This window comes from Camelus ferus, chromosome 15 (assembly GCF_009834535.1).
Source record: "Camelus ferus isolate YT-003-E chromosome 15, BCGSAC_Cfer_1.0, whole genome shotgun sequence".
NCBI classification, from domain to species: Eukaryota; Metazoa; Chordata; class Mammalia; order Artiodactyla; family Camelidae; genus Camelus; species Camelus ferus.
In genome coordinates this window covers 41,443,425-41,455,603 of record NC_045710.1, presented here as the reverse complement: position 1 = coordinate 41,455,603, position 12,179 = coordinate 41,443,425, and positions in this window count along the sequence as shown.

Sequence of the window (12,179 nt, the reverse complement as noted above, 5' to 3'; positions counted from 1 at the left end):
TGTCCCTCTGGAAATCATGGTCAAGACTCACTTTCCATTTCAGATTTCCTCAACTGCTACCTGTTTCATTTATTTCTCTTCATCTCCATCTTATTCCATCTTTATCTTGACTGGACTGAATGCGTTTTCTCACTCTGTGCCCCCACCATGCTATTTTTGATGTGTTCCTCATTAGAACCTGACTTCTGTTTCTCATTTCTTGCTTTCCTGCCACTGGACTCCCTTACCACAAATTTACTGCTTGGGCACCAGTGGAAGATGATTCTCCAGCATGCAAATGATCCAGCAGATTCCACCCTCCCTTCTTTTAGTCACTTCTAAGACCCTCGTGTGTCTTATACTTTTGTTCAAAGAATGTATATTGTGTTTGTCTGTTTTAACCAGAAACAGTGCTACATGTTGGCTGTAGGCAATCAAAACATTAGTTACATTGTTGAAAAACACAAGGAATTTATCATCATTTTTTAACCGTCTACGTCAAGTAGAGGTAATTCAAAGACATTGCATGAATAAGTCAGTATTCCCTATTTTGGAGCATAAGGAAATCATCTCTTAAGATTTGATGAAAAACTGAGACATTACAGAAAAACAGTTTTGGACACCTGTGTATCAGTGGCTCCTCCCTTCTGACATATAACACTGTGGAGCAGTTTCAGTCTGCTAAAAGGCCCTTGATTGAGGGACTAATTCACTGATTAAAGCTTTTATACTCAGGATTTTTGCTTAGGCATATGGAAGAGATTAACCTAGTATATGTCTAATCTAATATCTGTTCTTCCTTTTCTTCCTTGGTAGTGCAGCCTCCAGTTTTTAGGGAGGCACATGCCCAAGCTGAATAAAGATTCCATTTCTCAGTATCTTATCAATTTGCCATGTGCACCTTCTGCCAAATGATATGTAAGTGGACACAGTTTGTGTGGGCTTCTAAGAAATCTTCCAAGCCTTGGTGCATTCCCATTGACACTTTTTAATTCTATCCTCCATCCTGTTTCCTGATTATGAGGCAGATGGTTGGACCTCTAACAATCGTACAGGACTGGGAGGTCAAGGGCCATATCCTAGAGATGGTGAAACAGTGAATTGGAAAAAGCCGAGTCCAAAAACTTCATAAAGTGGAACATCATATCAAACAAGGAATAATTTTATATGAGAGAATGAGAAATAAACTATGTTGTTTAAATCATTCTTGTTTTGGTTTTCCCTGTCATATACAGCCATTTGTAATTCTAATTCTAATTGAGTTGGTGGCTTTGTGGTGAGTTGGATAGATGGAAGAGAAATATTAGCGGATTATGACTGTACAGTTTGCTTATGGAAGGCATGGAGTCAGAAATTATCTAACTGGGTTTAGGTTGTGGCCACATTTAAATCAGATGTTCATAGTCACTTTATCTATCCCTAGGGACATTTGCTACTTTCCTAATAACTTTGCACATCCATTAAAGGAAAATTTTCCAACAGAATCTGACAGGAAGGCAAAGGTATATGTTTGTACATGTTCATTGTAATATTATCTGTAATAGAAAAATATTTTAAGTAAGCTAACTATTCATCAGTGTAAAATATGTTAAATAACAGTGGTATATCCATACTTTGGCATATTCTTCAGCTCCTAAAGATGATATAATATGTATGTATTAAAAATATTGAGTGTAAGTAAAATGAAGAGGTGTTCATAACGTATTGTTGAGTAAAAAAAAATAAGATTAAGATTTTTTGGTCATGATGCCATTATAAATTCTCTAAGGCACCTCCTCTGCTCTACACATATGACATATAGACACTATGTAGAATGAGGAAATCTAAAAGGTGTAGTCATGCTCAAAGGTAAGATAAATACCTCCATGATATAGAGACTGAAAGTGGTAAGCAGCATAAAGCCACCAGCCTACCAGGTTCTAGGTAAGAAAACAGGCTGATATGGCCAGGAGTTTGGCTACTGAAGGTAAGAGAGAATAAGAGCATCCATAACAGAACATTAGCTAGGACTTCTCCTTATGTAATGTTTCATGAAAAGAGAATCTAGAAGATATAGGTACAACCACATGCCTAGGAAGTAAATCATTGTTGCTTGCTGGCTTGAGGATTGATGACATCCCCAATGTATTACGGTGCAGATGCTTTTAATACGTGACCCCATCTGCCTGCGGTCCCAAGTGGATTGACTGGTAGCAATTGCAAGAACACTGGAGAGAGGTGCACACACAGAAATAACTTCTTTCTTCATATGCATGCCCAGGAGTGGAATTGCTGAATCATATGGTAATTCTATTTTTAGTTTCTTGAGGAACCTCCATACTTTTTCCAATAGTGGCTACACCAATTTACATTCCCACCAACAGTTCAAGAGAGTGCCCTTATCTCCCTTCCTCCACATTTGTTATTTGTGGCCTTTTTGATGATAACCATTCTGACAGGGGTGAGGTGATACATTTCTCTGATTTGCATTTCTTTGATTTATATTTCTCTGTTGATTAATGAGGTTGAGCATCTTTTCATGTACCTGTTGTATGTCTGCTTTGGAAAAATGTCTTTTCAGGTCTTCTGCCCATTTTTTAATTGGGTATTTTTTTGATACTGAGTTTTAAGAGCTGTTTATATATTTTGGATATTCACCTCTTATCCATCATATCATTTGCAAATATTTTCTCCCATTCAGTAGATTATCTTTTCATTTTGTTGATGGTTTCCATTGCTGTGCAAAAGCTTTTAAGTTTCATTAGTTCCCATTTATTTATGTTTGCTTTTGTTTCCTTTGCCTTAGGAGACAGGCTAAAGAAAAACATTGCCACAATTTATATCAAAGAGTGTTTAAGTTATGTTTTCTTTAAGGAGCTTTATGGTTTCCAGTCTTACATTTAGGTCATAAATTCATTTTGATTTTATTTTTGTATGTTATGAGAAAATGTTCTAATTTTATTCTTTTATATGTAGCTGTCCAGTTTTCTCAGCACCACTGATAAAAGAGACTGTCTTTTCTCCATTGTATATTCTTGCCTTCTTTGTCATAGATTAATTGACCATAAATGGGTGGGTTTATTTCTGGGCTTTCTATTCTGTTCCATTAATCCATATATGTCTGTTTTTGTGCCAATACCATACTGCTTTGATTACTGTAGCTCTGTAGTATAGTCTGAAGTCAGGAAGTATGATACTTCCATCTCTGTTCTTCCTTCTCAAGAGTGTTTTGGTTATGTAGGGTCTTTTGGGTTTCCATATAATTTTAAAATTATATGTTCTAGTTCAGCAAAAAATGCCATTGGTATTTTGGTAGTGATTGCATTAAATTTATAGATGGCCTTGGGTAGTATGTTCATTTTAACAATGTTAATTCTTCCCATCTATGAACATTGTATATCTTTCCATCTGTTTGGTCATCTTTAGTTTCTTTCATCAGTGTCTTATAGTTTTCCAGGTACAGGTCTTTTCCGCCTTAAGAATAATTTTATAAGGAGATCCATACCTTATAAATTATTTCATTTTTGAAAAGTACTGGTTATATAGGAAAGAATATATGCTTGATATGTTCCCTTTATATGCCAATTAAAAAAATAATTTATTTGTTTAGACACCTCCAAAAAAGATTACTATCTTTTTTCTAATGAATGGATGGTGGATGATACTAAATATACTTAAATGTATTTGATGTGTTTCAAAATATTGCAGTTATGTTTTTACTCATGGTTAGATTGTTTTATCTTTGTCCAATAGAAAACTCTTCAAGTTGTCTCCTGGGTATTTTAACATGACATTAATAATCCTTGTTAACTTTCTTGCTGTCTAGTATGAAAAAATCTTTGGGTTCATCCTAAAAAATTTCTGATGTTAGTGGGACCTGTACTGTGCAAAAGATTCTTATTCCCTGTTGTGTGATATGGTGCTTAGAAACTATAATTTAATCACTAGGATTTTTCATTGCCCTTGGATTAGTTTTGGTTTCTAGATCTTTTTTAGTTTTCAGAACTAAGAAGTAATTTTTATTTATTTTATAAATATAAAATACATTGTATCTCATTTAATTATGTAATATATTAGCAATTGAGTAATAATTCATAAAATTAATTCAAACTCATGAGTGTAGGGCTTTTCTTAACCTCTTTGATCTTATCTCTTAATCTCATTGGATTTCAGTGTTACTAAAGTAATTATTTGCTTATATTCTGCAATATGCATGTTACAGACTCATATAACATCAACATTATTACAAACACTGTAATTACTGAAAGCAATTTCAAATTTAAATTTCTTTTATTTTTATCCTTCAGAAATTTCGTGCTAGGATTATTCAGTTAAAGTATTTCTTCATATTCATTGGAAATTTTCCTCTCTGTGTGGTGATACTGCCAAGTTAGTACAAAGTTTGGTTTATATAATTTATTTTGCTTCAGTATTCAGCAATTAACTCTTCAAAATTTAATTTTCTATTATAATTATGTAAAATGTTTACATAGATTAAAGGAAAATATATCAAATGTGTTATTTTTGGAGAAGTATATTTTTCTATTCCTTTCCTTCCAGTGCATTTCCTCCTTCCCTTTAAATGTAAGGATATTATACATACATAGAGCCACATATGGTTTATTTTTATACATAAATGCATATACACACATACACATACATACACACACTTTAATCAATATTCAAAAATGCTGAATGAGAACTGAATGGAAATTTACTATAACTTGTGGGAAATTAAATATTTACATTAGCAAGTGAATATAAATTATTTGAAAGTATAAAATGTAATATTTCAATTAAGTTGTATTGTATTTGCCTATATTTTCTAAATTCCATTGTCCATGTAATTCTGAATAAAATGGCATTGGCACCAGACCGTGCCATTGTGACTTTCCTTTAGTGAAAATGCTGCTGCCACAGCCCTGACCATACAATGCATTTTAGCATTTGCCCGTTTGTATATATTCCTTGAACGCATGCCTTACATTTAGTTCCTTTTTGAAAACAGTAAGAAAGAGTTAACAAAAGTTATATCCACAGTTGCTAATTTATATAGCATTTCTCAGCATAAAGCTAAACATTTTCTATATTCAATTCAGTATTAAATACCAGTAGCTCAATGCTTTGATCAACACAGCTAATCACAATTTATGCTCTAAGATCCTCTACAGTGGTCTTGTCTAGTCAAACTCTCTGTATCAGTTTGAATTATGTTTGACTACGTGTAACAGAAACCTAACCAAAATAGCTCAACCAAATAGAGGTTCACTTTTCTCACATTATGAGAAATCTGGAGGCAGTTAGTTCAAGATTGGTACAGCTGCTCAGCAAAGGTCCAAGAATCTTTTAAAATTCCTGCCCCATTATACTTTTCATATGGTATTTATTTTTTCATTGTTTCAAAATGGCTTCTCTGCCTCCAGGAATTATGTTCATATTCTAGGCAGACAGAAGGAGGGACGAGTAAAGAATACAACTGCCAGCTTGTTTTGCTACGTGAAAATAGATTTTCTGTAAAATCTACCTACCAGATTTACTCTTTGGTATCATTTGTCAGAACTGGATCACATGTTCATTGCTAGTCACACTACTGCTCTGAGAACGATTGGAGCTCCCTACAGAAGACAGAAAGAATGGCTACTGGACAAGAAACCAAGACTCTCTGCCTTGTGCTTTGAATTCTTGTCAATGCTATTTTAAGGTGGTTGTTTTTTTCTCAAAACAAAAGCAATATATGCCTTATGCTACTCAGTTAAGTGAATATGAACGAAGTCTGCTTCCCTGAGCACCAGATACTTGTTTTTAGGTTTTCAGGGATAATCATGGAAAAATATTTTACAGCTGCTTGTATTAGGTTTCTAGAGCTGCCATGATCAAGTACCAAAGAATGAGCAGCTCAAACAATAGACATTTATTTTCTTACAATTTTGGAAGTTAGAAGTCTGAGAAGAAAGTTTCAGAATGGTTGATTTCTTCTGAGGGCTCTGTCTTTGGCTTGTGGATGGCCATCTTCTCCCTGTGTCTTCAGTCTTTCTTTTTTGTGTCTCTCCATCCTAATCTCCTCTTGTTATAACGACAACAGTTACATTTAATTAGGGCCCAACCATATGACTTATTTTAATTTTAACTCAATTACCTCTTTAAAGACCCTGTTTCTAAATACAGTCAAATTCTGAGGTACTGGGGTTAGGACCTCAGCATATGAATTTTTGAAGGGCACACTGCTGAAGTTATGAACAAGAAACAGCAATAAGAAATCAAAACAAAAACAAACCAAAAGAGAGAGGTGATAAGAGACTTTTTCTGGGTCATCCATTTCAATTTTTAAATTGTGTCAACATTTCGAACCCCATCTCACTGGTACCATCTCAAAAAGGGAACCAGAAAAAATGATTTAGCCAAATATAAAACTAATATTGCCAGATTATTTCCAATTCCTGTGATTCATAGATTCTAATGGCTTAATAAATGACTTTGTTTAGCTGGAATAGTAGAGTCAGCGGTAAATGCAGTTATTCACACATTAAAATGTAGGGAAATAGCAAACCCAACTATGTTAAATTCAAGCACATCTCTCCTGGATTTGTGAAAGATATTTAAGCAAAGAGACATGCTGCTTTCATAGTCTAATTTGCTTGTACCTGTCTACTTAGATTTATTGTGATTTGTCCTTGGTTTGTATGTGTTTACTTGCAGATGACAATCAGTTGCAGATGCAACAGACAGCAGCATAACTTTGGAATATTTTTGGTAATTAACTTGGGTTCAAATTCTAATAGCACGTGTGAATTATTACTAGGGTACTAATGAAGTGTGGGAAAAAATGCTCTTGCTCTTATCTGGCTTATTTTTCTGCTATTTTATGTCATATACAGTGTCTAGAAGCATGGTGAAAACAAATGCCAGCAATGATGATGTTTTACGTGAGTTATAGAGAAAAGTAGGAAAGGATACAATCCAAACAAATATAAATTTTATTGGTTTTAATTAATGATTGGGAGTCAGTTGATACAGAAAATCTCTCATTCATTAAATAATTATAGTAATTATAGGTTGCAGATTAGACAGAGATCTTAAGAGGCAGGAACTGACAGTGGGTTTAGCAGCGTGAGCTGGAGGTTATTATTGTCAGCAGTGAAGTATTTGCTAAATACCATCACGCTAAACTATCTAGGGAGGATCTTCAAAGGTGAGCATTTGAAAGAAGACCACTTGAAAAAAAAACAGCTAGTTTGGTGCCAAGGAGATAATCACTGCATGAAATGATGCTGAATTAGGTCCTGATGATGCAGTGCCTCATGCCTGTTTCTTCTTCCACCTCTTCTTTGACTAATGTGAAGATCATGAGCAACAAGCCCACGACTCAATGCTTGCATGGCCGTCTAAAATAAAACAGTCTATCACAAACATTCTATGTCAGATCAATGAATTAAATAAACCTAAGTTAGTCAAAAATATAGAGCTATTATTTAAAGATATCTTGCCTAGTCTAAGTATATGAGATACTGTGATGGTCTATTATATGGAAGGTTACAAGATGATAAATACTTCTTTTTAAAGTAGAACAGGGCTTATGTTGACAACTTTCCTTTAAGCCACAGCCTAATCCAGAGCAAGGCTCTAACTCTCTAATTGTCTTCACTTCTATGAAGAAGAAAAGTTTGAAGTTAGCAGAGGTTGGTTCATGACTTTTAAGGAAAGAAGCCATCTTCATAACATAAAAGTGCAAGGTGAAGCAGCAAGTGCTGATGTAGAAGCTGTAGCAAGTGGCCCAGAGCATCCAGCTCAGATCACTAAAGAAGGTGGCCAGACTAAAGAGCAGATTTTCAATGTAGATGAAACAGCCTTCTATTGGAAGAAGATGCCATCAGGACTAGCTAGAGAGGAGAAATCAGTGCCTGGCTTCAAAGTTTCAAAAGGACAAGCTGACTCTTTGTTAGGGGCCAGTGCATCTGATGACTAAGTTGAAGCCAATGCTCATTACCATTCTGAAAATCCTAGGGCCCTTAAGAATTATGCAAAACCTACTCTGCCTGTGCTCTGTCGATGGAAAAACAAAACTTGGGTGACAGCACATCTGTTTATAATGTGGCTTATTGAATATTTTAAGCTCACTGTTGAGACCCGCTGCTCAGAAAACAGAAGATTCCTTTTAGAATACTGCTGCCCAGTGACAATGCACCTGGTCGCCCGAGAGCTCTGATGGGGATGTGCAATGAGATTAATATTTCTGTGCCTGCTAACGCATCCATTCTGCAACCCATGGATCAAGGAGTAAGTTTGACTTTCAACTCTTATTCTTTAAGAAATATGTTTTGTAAGGCTATAGCTTCCAAAGACTGATTTCTCTGACGGATCTGGGTCAATTGAAAACCTTCTGGAAAGAATTCACCATTCTAGATGCAGCTAAGAATATTTGTGATTCATGTAAGAGGTCAAAATATCAGCATGAACAGGAATTTGGAAGAAGTTTATTACAGCTCTCATGGATGACTTTGAGGGGTTCAAGACTTCGGCGGAGGAAGTAACTGCAGATGTGGTAGAAATAGCAAGAGAACTAAAATTAGAAGTGGAGCCTAAAGACATGACTGAATTGTTGCAATCTCATAATAAGAAATTAATGGATGAGGAATTGCTTGTTATGGATGAGCAGAAAAAGTGTTTTTTGGTTTTTTTTTTGTTTTTTTTTTTTGTAATGCAGTTTACTCCTGGTAAAGATGCTGGGAAGATTGTTGAAATTACAACAAAGGACTTAGAACATTATATAAACTTAGTTGACGAAGCAGCAGCAGAGTTTGAGAGGACTGACTTCATTTTGAAAGAAGTTCTACTGTGGGTGAAATGCTATCAAACAACATTGCACACTACAGATTAATTGTTCTTGAAAGGAAGAGTCCATTGATCAGCAGCCTTTATTGCTATCTTATTTTAAGAAATTGTCACAGCCACTCTAACCTTCAGCCGCCACCACCCTGATCAGTCAGCAGCCATCAACGTAGAGGCAAGAGCCTCTACCAGCAAAAAATGTTACAACTCACTGAAAGCTTTGATGATGGTTATCATTTTTAAGCAATATTTTTAAATTAACGTATGGACGTTGTTTTTTTTAAGACCTAATGCTAGACTACAGTATAGTGTAAACAAAACCTTTAGATGCACTGGGAAACTAAAAAATTCATATGACTGGCTTTATTGGAATATTTGGTATATTGAAGTGGTCTGGGACCACACTCAGGGAATCTCCAAGGTACGCTTATGTATTTCTAGGACTTACTTATCTTCATTTTGGAATTTTGTACCATTTGACCACCTCACCCACTTCCCGTACCCTTCACTTCCCACCTCTGGTAACCACCAGTCTGTTCTTTATAACTATGAGTTTGTTTATTTCAGATTTTACATATAATTGATACTGCGCAGTATTTGTCTTTCTCTATTTCACTTAGTATAATGCCCTTAAGGTCCATCCATGTTGTTGCAAATGGCAGGATACCCTCTTCTGTGGCTTATTAAAATTCATATAATATATAATATATATATGTAATATATACATTACATTTTCTTTATCCGTTCATTTTATCAGTAAACACTTAAGTTGTTTCATTGTCTTGTCTATTGTAAATAACGCTGCAGTGAACAAGGGGATGCAGGTAACTTTTTGAGTTCATGTCTTCTTTTCCTTTGAATAGATATCTAGAGTTGGAATTGCTGAATCACATGGCAGTTCAATTTTTAATTTTTTGAAGAACCTCCATACTGGCTACCACAGTGGCATAACCAATTTACATTCCCATCAGTAGCGCACAAGGGTTCCCTTTTCTCCACATCTTTGCCAGCAATTGTTATTTCTTGTCTTTTTGCTAATAGCCATTAACAGGCGTAAGCTGATATCGTATTGTGGTTTTGATTTGCATTTCCCTGGTGATGTGAATTTTCTATGTATTTGAAAACAAAATCCCAGTTTATTATTTCACTTATTGGAATTTACCAAATGGAAATAAATATTAATGTATACAAATTTTTAAAAACATTTATTACACAATTAGATGGAAAACGAACACTCATATACATTATTTATGGAAGGTACTGGTTTTATTCTTTTGACAGAACGTTGTAGCAAAATTGTTTATTCAATATGACCCACTGATTACTTTTCTAGGCTTTTACCCAATAGGTTATATCTGTGTTGATATAGTGTAATATAAAATATTAAAAGATTGTGAAAAATCTAATAACATATATTGAATTTGTACTTTTTCAATTTTTTGTTTTGAATATAGTTAATATACATAAAATATATTTTTAATAATTGGACAAATATACACTTCTAAAATATGAAAAATGAATATACTGCTTTATCTGTTGACTAACATTCAGGGCAAATTTGAATCATTTTATTTAGCCTCAGGAGGGATGTAAGAGCAGAAAACTCAAAATAATAAAATGTTTTAAAACATAGCTCACAAGTGATGCCATTACCTAAAATACAAAAGTAGAAGAGAAGTTATTGGATTTTGGACATGTTCCATTTAAAGTGCTTTTGAAAGCCTCCGTGGAAAAATGTCTAGAAAATACTTGCAAAGATATGTCAGGTGCTGCAAAAATAGTTCAATTGTAGACAGGTCTGTTTAGGATTTGGAAATGGAAATAATCAGCAGTCAAAGTGAAAAAATACTTAAGAGATAAACAGAGGCCTGCAAAACTCAGATGCTTCAGGGAGCATTAGTCCATTAGAAATCATCCATATTTTAAAAACTAACATTGTATTTGGTAGTGAAATGGTTGACAAAAACTTTCAAAAGAACAGTTGCTATAGAAAGTTGAACGTATTGTAGACAGTTGAGGAGTAAGTAGGTGAAAGAAAGTCAAAGCTAAAATACAGGTAACTTTCAAAATGTCTGGAAATGAATCCAATTACAGAGATTGGGCAGTGATAGAGGGAAACTGACAAAACTATTAGCAATTATCCAGATTTCTTACCAGCCTCTATACCAAGACTAGATTGTGTAAGGGGGATTCTAATAAGCTTTTTGCCTTTGATCCATTTTAATGGCACAGAAAATTCATCTCATTCTATAGGCAAACATTGGTAGGAATGTTTGAAAGAAGGTTCGCAATTCTGTGCTCTGAAATCCATGAGTATTCCCACAATGACCGAGCATGGCAGGGATAGTAACGCGGGGCATTCCTGGGACAGGAAAACTTTGGTTCCAGAACACCCCCCCCCCCCCGAGAGCCCTGCTGACCCCTCCTTAGACTGTAAAGTGTCCTGAAGTGCTTCGCCCAACCTTCCCACTGTCTCTTCTTTGCTGGAGTCAGACTTACATGGTTGTCTGATGGTTCACCCAGCCTTTCCTGCTGTTGCCCCATTTTCTCTCACACATACACATTTCCCCTCATAAAATCCTTGAACACTTACCTCAACTTGGCATCTGCTTCTCGGAGGACCTGGACTAACACACACATATTAATAGAAATTTTCAGATATTCTTTGAAGCTGTGAGCTGCTTAAACTTTATGCTACTTATTGAAGATAGCAGCTTATGGTTATCACATAGTTTCTCTTGAGGTTTTAAAAAGCAGATACTAGTTAGACTTTTCAGATTTTATATTAGAGGTAGCCTGTCTTTGATCACATTTCTTTTTTCACTGTCCCCCGAATTTTCAAGTGTTGAATATCCTACATTTAAAAAACGATGAATGGTACCATCCAGTGATAGCCAGTGTTCCTTTCTGCTCTTGAATATGTTTATAGCCTCCTTTTGTGAGCATAATGAAGTTGGCAAGTAAGAGCAAGGATACTTTACGTTTCTTCTGTTTGATGTGTAGTATTTATGTTATTTGTTATTTGTCCAACCTGTGGAAAGATGGATGCTGCTTGATGATGAAGACATGATATAAATCAGGGTAACAACCTCAGTACTAGTGCCAGGAAGCTTCTAGTTCTCATTAGCATGTGCTTTGTATCACAAGATGGTAGGAGAACAAAGGTGAAGAAAATGTCACTGGCTGAAAGCCCCAAAGAAAAATACCTCTAAATTATGGGTGAAACTTGCTCCTCCAATCTCTTCTAAGAACACCCTGTTCCTCTTGTGGGATAAAGGCTATTCTAGTGACTGGATTGAGGGTATGAGTGTAGTGTGGGAATGAGTTAACTGAATTTGACCTGAATTTTATCAATTACTTTTTCAATAAGGCTCCCCAAAATAAGGCAAGCATCC